Source organism: Squalius cephalus (assembly GCF_949319135.1).
Source record: "Squalius cephalus genome assembly, chromosome: 3".
Classification (NCBI taxonomy): domain Eukaryota; kingdom Metazoa; phylum Chordata; class Actinopteri; order Cypriniformes; family Leuciscidae; genus Squalius; species Squalius cephalus.
In genome coordinates, this window is record NC_137124.1 from 55495083 (window position 1) to 55515987 (window position 20905).

The following is a 20905-nucleotide window of genomic DNA, read 5'->3' on the forward strand; positions in this document are numbered from 1 at the left end:
CTGGCACTGCGTCAAAGGTGCGACCTATATTTTCGGGATTCTGATTTGCTAACATGGGCTTGAGCTTCTCGTTACACTGCCACCTACAGGTTTGGCATGCTCTTGACGGCATATACACGGGTTTGTGTAAACGAACACTTTTCTGAAAACGGAGAGGGTAAAATGTCCGTTTATGAAAATAACCGGCCACGTGTAAACGTAGCCTAAGGTGCAGTTCATAGTCATAGTCATAGTCATAGTCAACTTTATTGTCATTCTACTGTATACATGTATACAGTTGAACGAAATTTCGTTCCGTACAGACCGAGGTGCAACCAATACAAGAATAAACAACAACACCACCTGATACACACAATACATAGCAACAGTAAACAATTACAGTAAAACAATAAAATAGTGCAATTCAAGCATAGCAGAAAGTCATAAAGTCATTAAAGTGACAGTGCATAATGGTACATTTTTTAATGCCCATTTCATTTAGGTGACAGTCCACAGTTAGGGATTTCTGAGAAATGCTGTTGATATTTGAAATTAACACAAACAAACACACCCCTCCCTTCATTGCTCCAACCCTAAAATGCATGAACACACAATGCAACAGTGGATGTCTCTTTACCAAGCAAAATAATTCTTCACAAAAAATAAAGCCAAGATGATGGACGAACGACAAGGAAGAGCAAAAAGTGAATATATAATACACAAGAGTGTATACAAAACAAGAGTTGGTTGTTAGTCGCCAACAGCACATCAGCTCCAGACAAACAATGACACTCAAAACTGTCCTGTTTCTAGAGCTAACATTACAACAACAGCTTATGTTGGTTCTGTGAAACAGAGTAAAACAAATGTAACTCAAGTATGGAGCAGAAACAACACAACATCGGCATCTATTTTCAGGCCTGCCCACTCAGGTCTCTCCAGCACTGGAAAGTTTTTCTAATATTAACGCAGGTCCTAAAGCTCTTGCCTGATCATAACTCTTCTAGTTTCAGTGAGTGATATTACTCTGACCTTTTCTCTTTTGTAATGTCTCTCAGCCATCTCTCTTTCTACAGTCTTTCTTCAAATCTCCCTCTTGCTCACTCTCTCTCCTCCCCCCATCATGAGTGGACCGGCTGCTGATTGGCTCACTCTCTCTTCTCTTTAGACATTCTACTAACTATAAGTAACTTTGCAACTACATGTCAACTCACTTTCAGTAGAGTAGAGTAGACTGTTAGGTTAGGGTAAGATGTTAGAGTTTGGCTAAGGAGAATAGGTTGACATGTACAGTAGTTGCAAAGTTACTTATATTTAGTAGAATGTTTGTTGGAGGAACATCAAAATAAAGTGTTAGCAGATATTAAGCTACTAATACTCTAATGACTGCTAGTTGACATGTAGTTAAAAAGTTACTTATAGTTAGTAGAATGTCTAAAGTTGACCATTGAAATAAAGTGTTGCCAGACTTTCAATTTTATGTGTATATGGCATCAAAGCTAACCAACATATTGTATTTGTATACTTACTAAAAGTTATATTGATTTCAAGGGCCCTTTAAAAAAATACAGTAAAAAAAAAGCAGCTGTTTTTTCTTTTTTGAGGCATGCATGTCATACCTAAGAGCACTGGACCATAACCATGCTGCTTTCTAGAATTTCAAAGAGAGCTCAAGACATGCCCTGCGGCCAGTGTAATGCTGTCTTTCTGAAAATGTCACTTTATCCAGCCCTCAGCTGGAGCCTGGCTGCTCTGTAATAGGAGCTTTGATCAGAGGAGCACAATCAGATGATCTGAATGTCCTGTCAGATTCAGAGTCAACAGCAGCACAATAAACAGTCAGCCAAACTAAGAGATGTTTACTTCATACTTTGATTCAGCAAGGATGTGCTTTGACCCATTGTGGTAATTAACACATCAATTTACACTATTAGTTAGGTAATTAATCCATTAAGACATGATTTTGGGAGATTTTTTAAAGGATTAAAGTGGGCTGTGGTGATTATCTGTCCATTAATTGGATTTAATCAATGCATAGCGCACAGGTGTTGCTAATATGTTACACATATTAGAATGATTTCTGAAGTATCATGTGACACTGAAGAGTGGATTAATAATGCTGAAAATTCAGCTTTGCCATCACAAGAATAAATTACATTCATTAAAATAGAAAACAGTTTGCAATAAGCCTTGGTGAGTATAAAATACTTTTCTTTCAAAAACATTTAAAAATCTTACCTATTGCAAACATTTAAATGATAGTGTTACTGTAAAAATTAAAAGATCATGAACCTTTTAGGGTTCTGGAACTTCCAGAAACTGATCCCTTTCAAAAAAAGGGGGAGTTATTGCATATTATAGATAAATTGTATTAATACACTTGCATGCACATGGAAAAAAGCTAATATATCTACAGTAGAAAAAAGATACTGCCCTGTTGATTATAGCTTCAGTGTTTGCTAGATTTTGTTAGTAGCTTGTAGTGTGACTAAATATTTTAAAGGAGTAGCCTGACTGTAGCTTATCTACTTTAAATTAGTAGCCTGTAGCTTGGAAAGCTACAGTTTCAAAGTACTGTAGTTCCCCCAATTGAGCACTGTCTCTCTGCATGACAGAACTTCAACCCTGTGGCACAACTGTCACAGAAGAATTTCACACTTCAAACATCCGTGTGTGTGTGTGTGAAGCAAAACTCTCTTTGTATATTAATGTACAAATGTCATGGTAAATCTACAGCCAGTTTCAAATTACTTTACCATGTATGATCTGAATGCAAAAGAGTTATACATTAATATGATGAATGGAATGGTGTAAAAAAGATGTTTAATGGTCTTAACTCAGAAAAATATAATTCTTTGTTTGAAATTAATTCAGTTGTGGATAGGTTTTCACCTATTAAAAGTAATATTTATTGACAATCACATGCAATACAAATTAAATATGAAAAAAATGTAATGTGAAGTATTGTTTAAAAGCACAAAGAAGAAAGTAGCATACATCAGTCATAACAACAATCAGCTAGCCCTTCCCTTTTTACCACAGTCCCAAAACATGCAAATATGTCTCTTTATCTCACATAAAGTAACATTTGTTTTCAAGAGTAAGTTTCCCCTTTCCAGTCACTTGCAAAAAATGCTTAGAACTGGAAATCCTTTACCTGAAAAGGGATGTAGTCCTAATGCAAACTAGTTTAGTAAGATTGTACTTTATGAGTAGCATAAAAAAATTAAAAAAAACACTGAAGGTTGAAGGTTTAACTTTCAAAGTTTTGATTGAAGCAATACTTCCTCCAGGGGTCAGTCCCTGTTATATGTGTGCAACATGTAGCTTTGGGGAAAAGCCAAATTAACAATTGGAATTATATTATATTATATTATATTATATTATATTATATTATATTAGATTAGATTAGATTAGATTAGATTAGATTAGATTAGATTAGATTAGATTAAAACTATTCATTTAAATTAACCTCATGATTTTTTTTTGTGATTAATTTCATTTAAATTTTTGTTGAAATATTGTCTCTAAATATATGTAGGCTAATGTATAAGGAATATAAGCAACAATGTTACAAAGATTTAGTTAAACTTCAAGGACAATCCAAATGCCAATACAGTGTCTTCATTTGCTGTTAATAGTGTTCATCTAAGAAAATAGCTTAGCAAGCTTAACAGCCATAGACTGTGAGGGGCACAGCACAGGATACCTTCAGATATTTAGAACGTGGTGGAGCAAATTGGTTTTTCGATCACAGATTTCCTTTTTCTTCACTAGTGGCCAACCCCAAACCAAGTGAGAGAGAGAAGACTGAATTGAAGAAAAAGCTCCAGGTCTCATTTCCTGACGTTGAAGGTAAGAATTTCAGCCAGATCCATGACACAGACATTGAGATTGAAGATGGTAATCCATCTCGAAAATGAGTCAAGACAGAGACCTAAAGAGGGTCTGAATAATTCGAGCAGTGTAAATACGCGTTCCTTTGGTGTGAAAGATCTCTGATTTTACATCAGCGTTACGCAAACCTTTGCAGTGCACATATTGTGCTGTATCCTGTGGTAGAAATTCCCATACGCACCTGGCTTAAGTCAATCCAGTTGTCTCCCACGACACCCTATGATTGGCACCTCCAATCCAAAATTATCATCGAAATGACCTCCCCTCTGACTATGTCGGTAACCCTCCACATCTAAGAATAGCCACTCTGACAACATCAGGTAAACCCAGATGCCTAAGACTTGAAATACTAGTATTCTGACCACAAAAGATGACTAAGAATAATAGCTACTCTAACTACGTTGGTAACCCCGGACTCTGAGTCGGACGACGTCTCTCCCTCTATGAACACTATTCGTTCCCCACTTGGGAATAAGATCTCTAGTTTTGCTGATCTGCTGCACAACAGTTACCAAACAGACTCCAAGCAATGCCTTTGAAATGGTTTAATCGTGACCGGGAGGACCTCAGCTCAATCACCTCACGACAAAAAGAGAACACCAGTTTATATAGAATAAGTGCATGGCAAACGTGACATGATTCATTACATCATTTTTCTCTACTATAATTGGTTCTTCGTATATGTGAACACCTCTCTATTACTAGGTAAAAGCAAATCTGTATTTCTCGATTAAGTAAGTGACATGTGAAGGCCAAGTATGGTAACCCATTCTCAGGGTTTGTCCTCTGCATTTAACCCATCCAAGTTACTGTGGCGCCAAGGGAGCGATTGGGGGTTTGGTGCCTAGCTCAAGGGCACCTTAGTCATTTCATGCCAGTATTGAGAATCAAACCCACAACTTTCAGGTTACCAGTTAGACTATCTAACCTTTAGGTGACAACTTCCCCACTTCAGTTTGTTACTCAAGTCATGATGTTATATATCTGGACAGTCATCTAGTCTTGTCCATCTCCATCCATTATTTCAACACACACTAACTTTGGCCCAAGTGTTGGGGACATTTAGATCATTGTACTGCTGCATCACAGTTGCACTTGAGCTTAATCTCAGGCATAGATGTTTGGACAATCTTGAAGAATATCTGGTAAATTGCAGACTTCATGTAGCCTGGGTTTCCCCATGCTGCCTTGCGCGCAGCACAATTTTATTCACGCTGCTAGGCAGCCTGGATACCATGGCCCAGATTTTCCCCTCAAAAAGGGAACCAATCACAGAACGGGGAGGGAGCAGCAAGATGATGACGACGTCTATGCGACACACCGAAGCAGTTTGTTTATATATATGGATCCAACATGGCATCAGACGTGAAGTTACCTTTCGATGCAGCCTTAGATAGTGTTCTGAGTAGTTTAGAACGCAAGTTTATTTCGTCTTCTTCCTCGTCGAATTTCTGTCGCTCTACATACGTCATCTGGTATAATTGAAACGATTGGCTATGAGCTACGTACAGGCGCATTTGATAGACATTCGTAGCGCCCAATAAACGGCTCTGGGCATTCGTAAACCACGCCTCAAATACGAGAAAATGAACATGTGGTTCCCAGACTATGTCTCAATGAGAAAGAGGTCTGACGTTAGCCAGGCTAGACTTCATGTTCCCTTAAATGATAATTCATTGTCCAGATCCCCAGGCAGAAATTAATTCCCATTTCTTCACACTGTCACTACCATGTTTCACTGTAACAGTTCTTTTGAAAAGATGAATGAGGTGCTGCAGTGTTCTTGGGGAAATTTTTCCCGCTTTTGGGAACCGAGTCTCCCAAGTGGAGGCTCTGGCTTGCACTTTGGTTTAGTGGAGTTCAATAAACTTAGAAATGGCTTTGCAACCTTTTCAAGGCCGACATATTTCAACATCTCAGCTGCTCTGGAATTTCTTTTAATTGCGCCATTTTGTAGAAGCTTTGAGGTGAGCAGTTCTTGCTGATATACAGGATTCACAATTTAAACTCAACAGGACATTTCACAATTTGTGAACAGCTCATAGTTTTCCAAACTTCTGCTGTACTCAATACCCTCTTAATTTGTGTTCAATCAATTTGTTTGCCAAAACTGGGATCCCAGAGTTCAAGGAAAGTCTACTGAGTACACAGCCTTTTCTGACGAGACACAAGAGGCCAGTATTGTCTCCTGCAGAGGATCAAATCCTTCAGTTGCAGAGTTTAGACCTCACTTTTCAGTATCGAACATTGGTCCACGACCTACCTGACACCAGCCTTTGTGAAAGCATCTCTATTCAGCCTCCTAATTTGAATGGGATTAGGCCTAATGAAGGTCCTCTCACATTGGCTACAGGTCAAATCAGCAGCCTGTTGTCCTGGAGCCTGCAGGCAACTTAAGGCCGTGAGACACCAAGCCAACGTCAAAGAACTAGCGGCAACAATTTGGCCAATAGGCTGCGTCTGGGCCAAAAAGCTGCACTTGATCACACCAAAAGGACTACAGGCGACTGTCAACTACCATGTGCATTCTGTGTCTGGTGCAAGAAAATAACTGTCTATATTATCAGGTATCAATAGTCTATATTTGTCATTCAAAAAGGGAAACCAAAATTAGGACTGCAGATATGCAAACCGTAAACAAAGAGGCACTAAACCATTTAGAATATCAATCATTTCGATCACTTTCTCTATTCCATGCAGCTCATGTTGTTAATGTTAATTAATGCATTAATTACTAATAACTAATGGAACCTTACTTTACATGTTACCAGTAGTTTTCATATTACTTTCTCTCAGTGCTACACAGATTCACATCCTGCTTAACTGATACACTTTATAGTTCAGAGATTTAAGAATTGAAAGAATGTCTTGGGTGAAAAAAAATCAAATATAAGGGGACAGTGCATTTATTTTGTTCCAATCACTTCCCAACCTTTTTATGAAATTTTGAAGACAGCTTTTTTTTTTATTGGCTGTTTATTAGTACTTATAAAGCACATAATAATGCCTTATTCTGCATGACCTTATTCTACATTACTAATCCTATTCAATACCTAAACGTAACAACTACCTTACTAACCATTAATAAGCAGTAATTAGGAGTTTATTGAGGCAAAAGTCGTAGTTAATAGTTAGTTAATAGTGAGAATTCTTTTAGAGAAGACTTTATTTAAGATGAAGGCTTAAATTAATTGCTGCATCACTGCAGACACCAAGAAACAGCAAAAACTGTGGGGAAAGCATGGAGTGAAAGGTTATTGTCATTCCCCTTGCCAGAATAAACCTCATCAAATGCTATGTAATTTCATATATATCTTAAGGGCAGCATATCTTGAATTAGGCTGGGTCTGAGTAGGCATGCTCTTTTTATTCATTACTACATCAAAACTGCTCTCCATGCCTTCGAGATACAAGCACACAGACAATACTGTGGCTGACTCACTGTGAGCTTTGAGCCAATCTGATGGGCAGGCTCTCTTTGGGGTTTTTCTGCAATGTGGGTCCCACATATTCCTAACACATTGTGTCAAGCCTCAATGTGATTATTTTCATTTCAGGGATGTGATGAACAGACTGTGTATGTGTGTTTATTCAAGGGTGGGTCCTTAACAATTAAGTGACTGTTTAAGTGGGGGAGTCATGAATTATCTACTGAGATAACAGAGATTGTCTAGACAGATACCACAGTACTAGACAATTCATACCACAAATCATAACAGAAGCATTTGTTATACACAAATAATGTATTATATAAAATAATGTATTATATAAATGTCATACAATTTAGCAACACTTTGGAATTGAATATTACGTCACACAGAACGTTATGTCATAACTCTGAGAATTTCTTTAACAGATCTTAGACTGTATGCCCTATTTTAACGATCTAAGCGCATGGTGCGCAAGTTCACTTAGGTCGTGTCCGAATCCACTTTTGCTAGTTTAACGACGGGCAAAATGGTCGGCGCGCCAGGCGCATGGTCTAAAGGAGTTGTCCCTATTCTCTTAATGAGTAATGGGTGTGTTTTGGGATTTACGTGCAATAAACCAATCAGAGTCTCATCTCCCATTCCCTTTACATATTTACATTGAGGAATTTGTAAGCGGAAAATCTGAATGCTTCTCCAGAGCGAAAACAGATCTGGTTGTGCGCGAGGTTAAAGCGCATGAGCAGACCAACTACGGGGCAAGCCGGATTCCACCATATATTTATGTACACAATAATAATCTTTTACATTTGTTATTCTTTCATTTTTTATATTTGGCATGTTTGTGTGCTGCTGCGCGTCGCTGTGTGTGTAATAAGCAGAGTGTATGTGCGTTGTGGACCCGCCTATAGGCGCACATTACTAACGCGCTCTTTAAATAACAAAAAATAAATAAATAAATATTGCGCCATTGACTTTAGACCAGGTTTCAGTTGATCAATGGCTCAGTCCATTTCAGTTGCCTCAAAATAGCAACGCGCCAACAATGCGCCAGAACACACCTCGTTTTCAGACCAGCACGCCCATGGGTGCACAGATGCATTTGCTATTTAAACAACGTGGCGCAGGACGTGAAAATGATAACTGAGTCAGGCTGAAACTAGGCTGAATGCCCTGCATTGTGCCGGCTATATAATAGGGCCCATTATGTTAACACACTTAACTTTCTTTTCTTTTTTTAAGTGCACTTTTGTAATAATGTCAAAATAAAAGTTTTACTTTTAAATCAATGTTTTAATATTCTTTTGTCATGCTTTTAAAAAATTCACTTAATTTGATCGTTGACTAACATTTAAAAGCACATGTTAAATACTTTGTATATAATTTACCATTACTTTTAACATTTACATATATTATAAAGATGTACTACTTAAGTGGGTCAAAAAACCGGCAAGCTACTGTACTTTTTCCTTTTTTAATAAGTACTCTTTAAAAAGAAGTTTGCTAAAGTGTTCTTCTTTTTCACAAGGGATATTGGTTATGAGAAAGTATATCCTTTTGAATATGTATTATGACAATATACCTGTACTGACATACTAAAAAAAAAAATTACCCTCTTGTCACATACTGTTTGCGGTTACATCTAGCTAAAATCAGCAACTTCAAATTCATTATTAGATTCTAAGTTTTAGATTAATTTAAAAACTGTTGCAACTTCAACCTTACATTCTTCCCCATGTTTATGCAAAGTTGAAAATAAATCCCTCCTCTTCTGTAGTGCAAGGGATTGTGAGGAATTTTAGCCCCTAAACACATGCATTTTAAAAACCCACGAGAAATAGTGTTACCATTGACATTATTTTCAATGCGCTACGATTTGCAAATCCTGTTGCATCCTGAGATCTTAAAGGGATAGTTCACCCAAAAATGTCAATTCTGTCATCATTTACTCACCCTCAAGTTGTTCCAAACTTGTATGAATTTCTGTCTTGTTCTAAACACAAAAGAAGATATTTCTTCTGAACCAAACAGTTGATATGCATCATTGATTTCCATAGTATGGAGGGGGAAAAATACTATGGAAGTCAATGGGGTCCAAACTTTGCATTTTTAATGTTATTTTTCCTTACTGTTTTCTCTCTTTTTTTTCTTGCCAGCATTTTAAAAGCATATCCTCTGGAAGCAGAACAATGTGTGAGCACTGATGCTATCAGAGAGGTAACAGAGATGCGGCTCTAGGCAGATGAAAGGCAGTATTGTGTGTGTTGTCCACAGCTCTGCTGCAGAGAAAAGCAACTCTAAGAGGCTGAGAAAGTGAGCAGGCACTCAAGGCTGCCAACGCCACCACGATTCCAGCACTCCCAGCACTGTCTTTCAACACTCTGAAGTTTCTCATGGAGGCAAAGATGAAAAATTCAAAACATTAAGGCCATTTTGTCAAGCTCATGAAAGCTCTGTATTATCGACATAAAATGTGTAAATAGGTATGCTTCTCAAAATACATCAAAAACCTCTCATTCTATTGAACATGTGCTTTGAGGTTTGAGGTTTTTGCATACAAATGCTAACATAGAGGCAGCTTTGTGTGTTTCTCCCATGTGGGCATGTCCAAAAGGCCTTGACAACTCTCTAAGAGAATTGAAGAATATAAAGCAGTGAATAGACTTTATTGAATGTCCTGCTTGACTCTGTGGACATCTGCTAAGGGATGAGGCGTGGACGGCAGACAACGTCTCCCCTTACACATGTCAGACATTAACACTTGACCCTCAATCTGCTACACATGGGTCTTGTTTCACTCAGTGTATTCGCTGTGTGTGCAACACAACCTGCTGTGAGCTTACAGAGGAACACTGGCCTCAGATAACTACTACCTGAGTAGATTAACTTACCGTCCATTCACCATGACACCGGATAGTGTTCACACGTACAAAGTATGTGGGTACATGCAGTTTGCCTGGACATTCTACATGTGGGCGATGCAAGAAGTGTAATATGCGCCAACATTAATTACATCCTCAAAGTCGTCACTGCCCAAGTAATAGTTTAAAAATTCTGATGGGAAGTTCCAGCTTAATCATAAATGAATTAAAAGGGTCACATGATTACATTTTTTATTTTATATGTGAATTTTAATTTAAACAAGTTTACCGGTTCTTTCAGCACCTTTGAAGTTTGATTAGTCAGTATGAGATAAAACAAAATCACCTTCTTTATTTTTCAAATGCATGTTATATCTTATTGTGAACGATTCATCTATGCATATGTTTGCATATGCATTTTTTTTTCTTTTTGTGTTAATAATATCCACCACCAAAAAAGACAATAAATGCACAATAAATAGAGAAATAAATATTATCTCCAAAATCTAATTTTGCCTCCATTTTTGAGTGCAACACCTCAAAAGCCAATCAACAAGTCCCGACCAACATTTCTTAATTTTCAATTAGCCGTTATACTAGAAATACAGATCAAATACAGAAAAGATCTGTCACTACTTCAGTTGCTTTGCCACGTTAAATATCTTAAAGGGTTAGTTCACCTAAAAATAAAAATTCTGTCATTAATTACTCACCCTCAAGTGGTTCCAAACTCGCAAGATTTTCGGAACACAAATGAAGATTTTTTTAATGAAATCTGAGAGCTTTCTGTCCCTCCATTGACAGCTAATGCAACTACCACTTTGACACTTCAAAAAGTTCATAAAGAGATCGTAAAAAGAATCCATATGAATTGAGCGGTTTAGACTAAATTTTCTGAAGAGACTCCATCACTTTACATGATGAGGCTTTTATTCACATAAACTTTGATCAGCGAACATAAACAGAAGCTCAACCGAACCTGCTTAACACGTGAGAACAAACCTCATTGGTTCTTGCTGAAGCTCAAACGTGCTGCGTAACACGAGAATGAACCTCATTGGTTCTTGCTGAAGCTTAAACGTGCTGCATAACACGAGAAAGAACCTGATTGGTTCTTGCTGAAGCTCAAACGTGCTGCGTAACACAAGAGTGACCCTCATTGGTTCTTGCTGAAGCTTAAACGTGCTGCATAACACGAGAAAGAACCTCATTGGTTCTTGCTGAAGCTCAAACGTGCTGCGTAACACAAGAGTGACCCTCATTGGTTCTTGCTGAAGCTTAAACGTGCTGCATAACACGAGAAAGAACCTCATTGGTTCTTGCTGAAGCTCAAACGTGCTGCGTAACACAAGAATGAACCTCATTGGTTCTCGCACGTCAAGCAAACATGCATGAGCTTCTGTTTACCACAACTGATGTCTGAGTGGATGAATGTTTATATGTGAATAAAAGCCTAAATTCAATCTGTTCATCATATAATGGAAGATGATGCTGACATGTATAGGCAAAGACGAATGTTGTATGTCCAAGCGAACATGTTAGTCAGGAAATTTTATTACTGCTCTGATGATGTGAAAGTGCACTTGTTTCGTGCTTACTGTACCCCTATGTATGCAGCCCCATTATGGGTCAACTACAAAAAGGAGACCATGCGCAAACTGCAGGTAGCATATAATGATTGTCTGAGGATACTGCTGAAGAAGCCCAGGAGCAGCAGTGCAAGTAAGCTTTTTTGTGACTTGAGGCTAAGCTGTTTACAGGCCCTCTTGAGGAACCTAATGTTTAAGTTTATGTGTCGACTTGATGAGTCACAAAACTATATTATAGTAAGGCTCACAAGTCCCAGGTGTAGCTCGGTCCGATATCAATCACATCTATGGAAGCATTGGTATGAGTGCCTTTTAAGACTTTTGTGAAAAAGGGTGTATTGTATATGTTTATGTAATTTTTTTTTTTTTTTTTTTTTTTGTTTGTTTGTTTGTTTTTGTATGGTGTATGTCCTGCTGTTGGGCCTAGAGCCTGTAATAAAGTTTATATATATAATGCAATCGTGTCTCTTCAGAATTTTTTTTACCAAACCGTTCAATTCATATGGATTAGTTTTATGATGCCTTTACTACCTTTCTGGGGCTTGAAAGTGGTAGTTGCGTAGCTGTCAATGGAGGGACAGAAATCTCTCAGATTTCATTACAAAGATCTTCATTTGTGTTCCAAAGATGTACGAAAGTCTTACAGGTTTGGAACAACATGAGGGTGAGTAGCTAATGACAGAATCTTCGTTTTTGGGTGGACTATCCTTATATGTCAGTATAACCCATTGAACAGACTGAGCGTCTGTCCCTCACAGCCTCATTTTCATTCATGTCAAATTAAATAGCGTCGGCCCTGGGTCACTGTGATTTTGCCAAGTAAGACATGTTCTTGGTTCAACATATATTGTTGACATTCCTGTGCGAAAACATAGCCCTAACCCTATCCCTAAAATTAGAGGGAAATTATGGTGAATAACACTGATGTAGAAGCTCTTAATCCTGCATGGTTTTAAGCCTGAGCTTGGCAAAAACTGCAAACTTGTCCCTTTGAGTCTGATGTTGAACCGAGAACATGTTGTACTTGGTGAAATCACGTTTACCTGGGCGCTGCAGGTCCATTGTTCTGTGAACGTCACAAAGTAATATGGGCTTTGTGAGGAAGCTGCTGCTGAAAAAAAAGGGGCAGCAAACCTGCAACTGGAAAAAGTGAGGCCACATTTTTTTCTTTTTTTCTGTGTAGAGCATGTTAAAACACAGTAGGCTACTTTTAAGTGCAGTATTATTGTACTGTACTGTATTTTAATATATGCCCTTGCCAGGACTCCTGATTCTTTCAGAGTTTTTATCATTAGAGACAGTGACAGATTTAGTAATATTAAAGTTTCTCTGTGGATTTTTAGGATTTATACCAGTAATATAATCAACAGCGCAAGTGAAAGCACTTTGATTTGACCTAATATAGACAGTTGTGACTGGACACTGCATATGGACAACAGTCCTTTGATCCACTTTATTTTGTGCCGTAGTGTGGTCGAGTTAGATGTGATTGCAAGACCATCATCTGCAGCAAATATGGCAACTGAATTTAAAGAAATGTTCCTCTTCAAATCTCTGTCAACTCCCTGACCTGATTCTATACAAAAACCTTTCTGCTTAATCCCAGAAATCATCTCTGCTCATCGAGTCTAGCTGGCACATTTATTAGTTTGTATGCCCTGGTTGCCTTTAGAAACATCAATCAAGAAAGAAGATTCAAAGAAGGAGTGTGTGTGTGGGTGTTGGAAGAGAGATGTGGCCACACTAGCTCCCAGGTTTGAAATTGAATCCCATGTTTTAAAAGAGGGAATCCATTTAGCCTTCATATCTCTGACTACTACATCTCTGAAGCACTGCCAGAATTCCCATTCCTAGTCAATATATATATCATATTCACAGCAGAATGCTTCAAGGTGACATATGGACATTCCATCCATTCACCCCAAAGAAAGCGTTAAATTAGTTACAGTATTATGAAAACACACAACACTCAATGTGCAAGGCTTGGGGTGTGTGTGTGTGTGTGTGTGTGTAGGGGTGGGGTTGGTTGTTTGGGGAAGATACAGTAGTGGGGCATGTCGTCACACTATATGGGGTAAGTTGTCACATTGCAACCTGCTGTTTTTGACTGATTTGAGAATAACCTTTTTGAAAAACTGAAATATTATGTAAAGTTTAAAGTTACTACTACTGCTATAATAAGAATACTATAATAATAATAATAAATATAGCTGCAAGCAGCCATTAAGGGGCCAAGCACAAAGAAGGCACGACAAGTCATCAGACCAACTGCAACAATGAGCAAGTAAAGACATATTAAGATGATTTTAGGCAAAATGGCTGAAAAATCATAAATACAGGCACTAGTAATTTGATTTAATGGTTTATCACTTTCGACCAATAGGTGGCGCTGTGAACAAATTGATGTGGTGTGGTCAGAGTGAGGTGACAATGACACATGACATACATTTTTTATCAGCATAGTCTGAAGACTACGTGTTTAAATTTTTGTGATTTTCAAAATTTTCAAGACGTATCGACGTATCAATGTCGAATCGTCTTAAGCCAAGGAATCAGAGGGGGAAAAAAAAATGTTTCCAGCACTTACAGCTGAAAAGTTATTAGCATAAACGTAAGTGACATTTTGGACAGTTGGTGGCGCTAGAGGGATTGAGTTAGAAACTCGAAGTTTGCTATAATGACATTTCAGACTGTCCTCTATCTGTGTGCCAAATTTCATAACTTTTTACCATACGGTTCTATGGGCTGCCATAGACTTCCAGAGCGGAACAAGAAGAAGAAGAAATGGAAGAAGAAGAAGAATGCCAGCGGATACACAGGTGCCGTCGCACCTTCAGTGCTTGGCCCCTAATAATTTACAATTTTAAAAACACACACACAAAAAAAAGAACAGGGATAATCACTAAATGAACAAAATTACAGTTTTCTCTTCCGGGATCAAACACGTCACAATATTCCTCATTTAAATAATTCCTGCCCAAGGCATAAGCAAAATAAAAGGACGTGGCCTGTTTGAGTTGAGTAGTCGGGGTTATGGTAAAGGATGTGATGTTTCTAAGATATTCAAATTTATTTATTAGGATAAACCCCTTGAGATGCACCATCTCGTTTTCGAGGGGGTCCTAAAAGATATGCTCGAAGAGGTTGACCAATGTGCTTTTCAGAAGGAGGGGCTTCATAGAGACAGGAAATAAAGAGAGCGTTACTGGGAAGAGAGAAGCTGCAACAATGTCAAATATGTGACAAAAATAATGTGTTTTTTGAACATTCAAGCATGAAAACCTATTCTAGAACCCAAACACAAAATCAAGACTTTGTAAAAGGGAATAGCATTGCCTCTTTAATTACTGAAGAATATATATATATATATATATATATATATAGACTGTATATATATGCTAATCCCACATAATGTCTTGCGTCTTATTGAGATTTAGTCGTTGTGACAACCTCCCCATGTGACAAGTAACCTCAGAATGATGAAAAACTGAAAATTAAATGTCTCTGGAGATCTAAGACATATTACATAAAACCCACAGCTTTACACATGATATGTAATCATGCAAAGACGGGTTCACATTAAATAAACATGATTCACGGTTTACTGCCATTGTGCTCACTGAGAGAGATAAGTACTGCTACAGTTTCACTCAAGTTTTCCAACACAGGAAACTAACAAGGCATGAGTTAATAAATGTTGCATAGCAGTGCATTCGGAACGTTAAACATTCCAGATACAAGTGGTCTGATCACAAAAGTTGAAACCAACATGGACATCTGCTGTCGACTAGAATACACAATGAGTGTCTGGACATCTAAGAGCATTTTCTGAGGGTAAAGATCACTAACTTCATTAGAGATAAATCCCACAGGAAGTAAGCAGACGGCTAACGGGAACTAAGAAGTACTTATGTTAGCGTTTGGGTCATTGAGGCATAGCTGACTTGCTTGATTGTACTTCAGGCTTTGTTCTAAATTAATTTAAGGCGGCTCAGTGGCTTTCGGTTACCAAATTAGCTGCCGAGACCCATTAGCAGAACACAGTGTGCATGTAAATCTCTTTTCAGAACAGGCCAAGAAGACCGTGTTTGAGGTGCCATCAAAATATGTGAAAGTAAAAAGAAGTTAGCAAACAAAACATCAATTATTAACTTATATTTTTGCATTTTCTGAAATAAATTTTGAATGGTGCTTGCCTGTGTAACATTTGCCTTTCTTATTTACTTTTTATGTTAAGTAATGTGTTGCGTTATTGTGTTATATGTGAAGTAATGTGTTGAATAATCCTCAGGCTGAAGAAGATGCAAATTCACGCCTGTGTATAGGGGGCGCAGCTCAAACAAACCTTTCAGCTGTGCTGCCATTATGGATTGCAGAAGAATAGGACGCAGGAGAAGTTTAACACTCTTACTTCAGCAATAAAAACAAACACAAAAATGTGATGTTTATCTAAAGTAATTTTTTGCTTATTAATATGGTTAAATGGATCATTAAAGGTCAGCAGCAAAGACATTGGTTCATAAAGTGAGATTAAATACATTAAGGCCTGGTTTCACAGACAGGGCTCAGATTAAGCCAGGATTAGGCCTTAGTTCAATTAGGACATTTAAGTAGCTTTTATAAATGTGTCTTAAGAAAAAAACATTACTGGTGTGCATCTTGAGACAAAACACTGACACTGACATTAGTGGGAAGTTCGGATCATTTTACTGACTCGGATCTTTGAATCTCGTTCATCAAAATGAACGAATCTCGAATGAGTTTCATTAATTTCTTTCATTTCTGCAGAATGTATTTAAAATGTTACATGTTAGCCAAATTCCCCAAAAACACCAAATGTTGATCGCATTTAGAATAAGAAAAAAATTGCAATGCAAGGAAAAGGCCAAATTATGAGAAACAGAAACTATTAATTCATTTATCTGGGTCTTCAGGCTATGCAGTCTGTTAGTTTACCTCACCTCCCGAAGCCGTTCGTTCATCCTCATAAACTGAGCTATGCAGTCTGTAGTACCGGATACAGAATTGATTAGTTCATCTTTTGAGTCTTCGGGTTCGAGTCGTTCATTCATCACGTGACAAAAGAACGAAAGACTCCGAAGAATCAGACCCAAAGACTCGAGACAGAACACAACTTTCCTGTACAGAACACAACTCGGTAGTCCTGAGTCATATTAAAGATTCGTTCAAAATGAACGATTGGTTCATGACCGACCCATCACTAACTGACATATTTTAAGATGTGTCAATGCAAGTTTCTTTCGGTTAAAACAGCTCAAAAATGCATTTTAGTCTGGGAATAGTCTTCAGCATTTGTCTGTGAAACTGGGCGAAAGAACACTGGTTCTATCCCATACAGAATGAGCGAGAGCAACAGTGATGTTTGCCTCTAATGAGTGTGCTGCGGGCTACAGTAATATTTCATGAGATGATAAAGCACAGCCACATTAATTAATCTCAAGGAGATGAGTATTGATAAATATGAAATTTCTAATCTCATTTCTGCTTCGTCATGAGGTTCTTATTTCTTGGCGAGAAAGAACTTGTCGTTTAGCTCAGCATCAGTGAAGAGACAGCATGGTGCACAATGGGAGTGGAAACTAATTGCAAACAGTCTTATCTCTGCCTCATTGACCAGGAAAATAAGGGTCTAGCGGTTTCATTTGAGCACCACACCATCTGTATCTCAACATTCATAATCATCCATTATGAGTTGTTTACCTAATGTGCATAGAGATCTCACCGAGCGGAACCAGGTATGTAGCTGGCTCACATTAAGTGTGTGTGTGTGTGTGTGTGTAGTGACCACAGCTGGCTCCCACTTCCCTCTTCCGCTCCACTTCCTCTACCTCATCCATACAATACAGCCCACCTCAAATACCCTCCCCACACACACACACACACACACACACACACACACACACACTTCGGCTACAGCTGCCCTGCAGGGAGAAGGCCACAAGGCACAATGAATGACAGCTTGACCTGCTGTCTCCTCTGCATGCTTCCCCTGAAGCACCTTTATAGCCTGACCCATGAAATTTCATTTGAATGCAACTCTCCCCCTCACTGCTCGCCATTAATAACAATCCACACACGCAGGAATGCTGAGTAACTGAGCCACAGTGTTCACATATGCCAATTTTACAAATAACTGTGTAAAAGAGTCATCCATTTAATTCAGTAATGACCATATGCCATTGTTTACTGCACCGCTGCTCCACACCACCACTGCTACAACTACAGTGACTGCTACAGAAATCATTTTATTAATATTATTTAGTTTGTAGTCTAAGGCCTTGTCCCCAAATGTAACCCTAAGAAGTATGCGAGGCCTTAGGCCCTAAGGCCTCGCATACTTCTTTCGAGTCCACACTTTTTTCAGTGCATATCGGCCACAAAGAGGGTGCTTGCGAGCACCCTTCTGAAACCTAAAATTAAAAATGGGACACCGTACGTTCTCATGGACTTCACAATCACAGCGACCACTGTAAGTCCACAAGACTGTAAGTTCATATGAAGTGTACCATTTGGGACAGGGCCGTTATACACTTATCACAGGGTTAGATGTTGTTGTCCCTTTCTCAAGGACACATGAATGAATGAATGAATGAATGAATGAATGAATGAATGAAGGAAGGAAGGAAGGAAGGAAGGAAGGAAGGAAGGAAGGAAGGAAGGAAGGAAGGAAGGAAGGAAGGAAGGAAGGAAGGAAGGAAGGAAGGAAGGAAGGAATTGAATAATTAATTAACACATTTGTGATTTTCTTTCCTACAGGAACTCACCAGTTTTTAGGGTGTGAATTTGATGAAGTTGATGTTCAGCCTCTCTCACTCATGCCACCAAAAAGTTCACATTCCTTTCCACTTCATTTCACTCACAGAACCTTGTGTGGGCATCTTCAAATCGTGCACCCCTTATTTAAGATGAAATCAGCTGAAACTGATTTAACGCCTATGACTCATCAAAGGATTTGCTAAATTGCAACCGAACAGCAATCATCTAACAACAGTGAACACACACACACACACACACACACACAGAGATGAGCAGAAACACAACTAAAACTGACACACAAACCACACTGACTCATAAAATCAACATCTCACCAGAGGATGATTAAACTACTCCAAAAACAGCATTGCCATATTCACTTATTACAAACCAGTTTTGCTTTTTATTTCTTCCATATGATAAATGTACAAAAGTTGTTTAAGTCGGTTTGATCACCGTTATGGTGATCAATGTTCCCTTTAGTTTGGCACTTGGCCATTGACAGGTTGAATTAATTCTCTTTCAGCAATTGTTGAAGGTGCATGCTATCAATATTGTCAACAATATTTCATGCTCCTGACTGCAATGTGCACTTTATGTATCAGTGACAGACAACTGTATTTTTTTATACATGTGAGTTCCCAAATGAGTATGAGTCTTTAAAAACAGCAACTTTCAGTTTTGAACTTTCATTATCAAGTTGTTATTAACTGTCCCATCGAAAGAGCTCTTCTCATAAACCTCTTTTATTGAACAAACTGCTTATTATTATGCTTTTATTAGACTTTTTTTTTCTAAATAGTTTTGTTTTGCAATTTACAAGCTCTTTTTAATTGATTTGAACTGATTTGTGAACAGATCTTTAGAAACAGGAGATAATTCCTTCTGATGTTTTGAAACATTTGACCAATTTACCAGTGGCTTTGACTATTAATGTAATAATAACTAAAACAATTAAAATGTTCTACTTTCAGCAAAGGGAGCAAAATAAATCATAAAGTTATAATCATATAATTCAAAAAATCATATGTTTTACCTCATATTGTTTAGTCCTTACATAATTAATGTGTTATATGCAAGCAAAAACTATTGTCCCCAAAACACTGTTTGCATACAGACAGCTGGCCTACTCACACTCAACCCAAAGACCAGCTTCACCATCTCCGTTTTTCTTGAATACTGCATGAATATACTGGACCACCAACTAGACCAGTACTATACCAGCATAAACCAGCATGGACTAGTACTTTACCAGCACTAACCAGCATAAACCAGCCTGGATCAGCACTATACCAGCACAAACCATCATAAACAAGCCTGGACCAGCACTAACCAGCCTGGACTAGCACTATACCAGCACTAACCATCATAAACAAGCCTGGACCCGCACTAACCAGCCTGGACTAGCACTATTCCAGCACTAACCATCATAAACAAGCCTGGACCCGCACTAACCAGCCTGGACTAGCACTATACCAGCACTAATCATCATAAACAAGCCTGGACCCGCACTAACCAGCCTGGACTAGCACTATTCCAGCACTAATCATCATAAACAAGCCTGGACCAGCACTAACCAGCCTGGACTAGCACTATTCCAGCACTAACCATCATAAACAAGCCTGGACCCACACTAACCAGCCTGGACTAGCACTTTACCAGCACTAACCATCATAAACAAGCCTGGACCAGCACTAACCAGCCTGGACTAGTACTATACCAGCACCATCATAAACAAGCCTGGACCCGCACTAACCAGCCTGGACTAGCACTATACCAGCACTAACCGTCATAAACAAGCCTGGACCAGCACTAACTAGCCTGGACTAGCACTATACCAGCACTAACCATCATAAACAAGCCTGGACCCGCACTAACCAGCCTGGACTAGCACTATACCAGCACTAACCATCATAAACAAGCCTGGACCAGCACTAACCAGCCTGGACTAGCACTATACCAGCACTAACCATCATAAACAAGCCTGGACCCGCACTAACCAGCCTGAACTAGCACTATACCAGCACTAACCATCATAAACAAGCCTGGACCCGCACTAACCAGCCTGGACTAGCACTATACCAGCACTAACCATCATAAACAAGCCTGGACCAGCACTAACCAGCCTGGACTAGCACTATACCAGCACTAACCATCATAAACAAGCCTGGACCCGCACTAACCAGCCTGGACTAGCACTATTCCAGCACTAACCATCATAAACAAGCCTGGACCCGCACTAACCAGCCTGGACTAGCACTATACCAGCACTAACCATCATATACAAGCCTGGACTAGCACTAACCAGCCTGGACTAGCACTATACCAGCACTAATCATCATAAACAAGCCTGGACCCGCACTAACCAGCCTGGACT

General features: G+C 38.7%; 1 long non-coding RNA gene across 1 annotated transcript; it reads left to right on the forward strand.

Moving 5' to 3' along the window:
• The first annotated feature begins 2105 nt into the window (after positions 1–2105).
• Positions 2106–9742, forward strand: LOC307155906. Its single transcript, XR_013820614.1, has 3 exons — positions 2106–2172; positions 3757–3834; positions 9461–9742. It is a non-coding gene; the product is annotated as an uncharacterized lncRNA (long non-coding RNA).
• The last annotated feature ends 11163 nt before the right edge of the window (positions 9743–20905 follow it).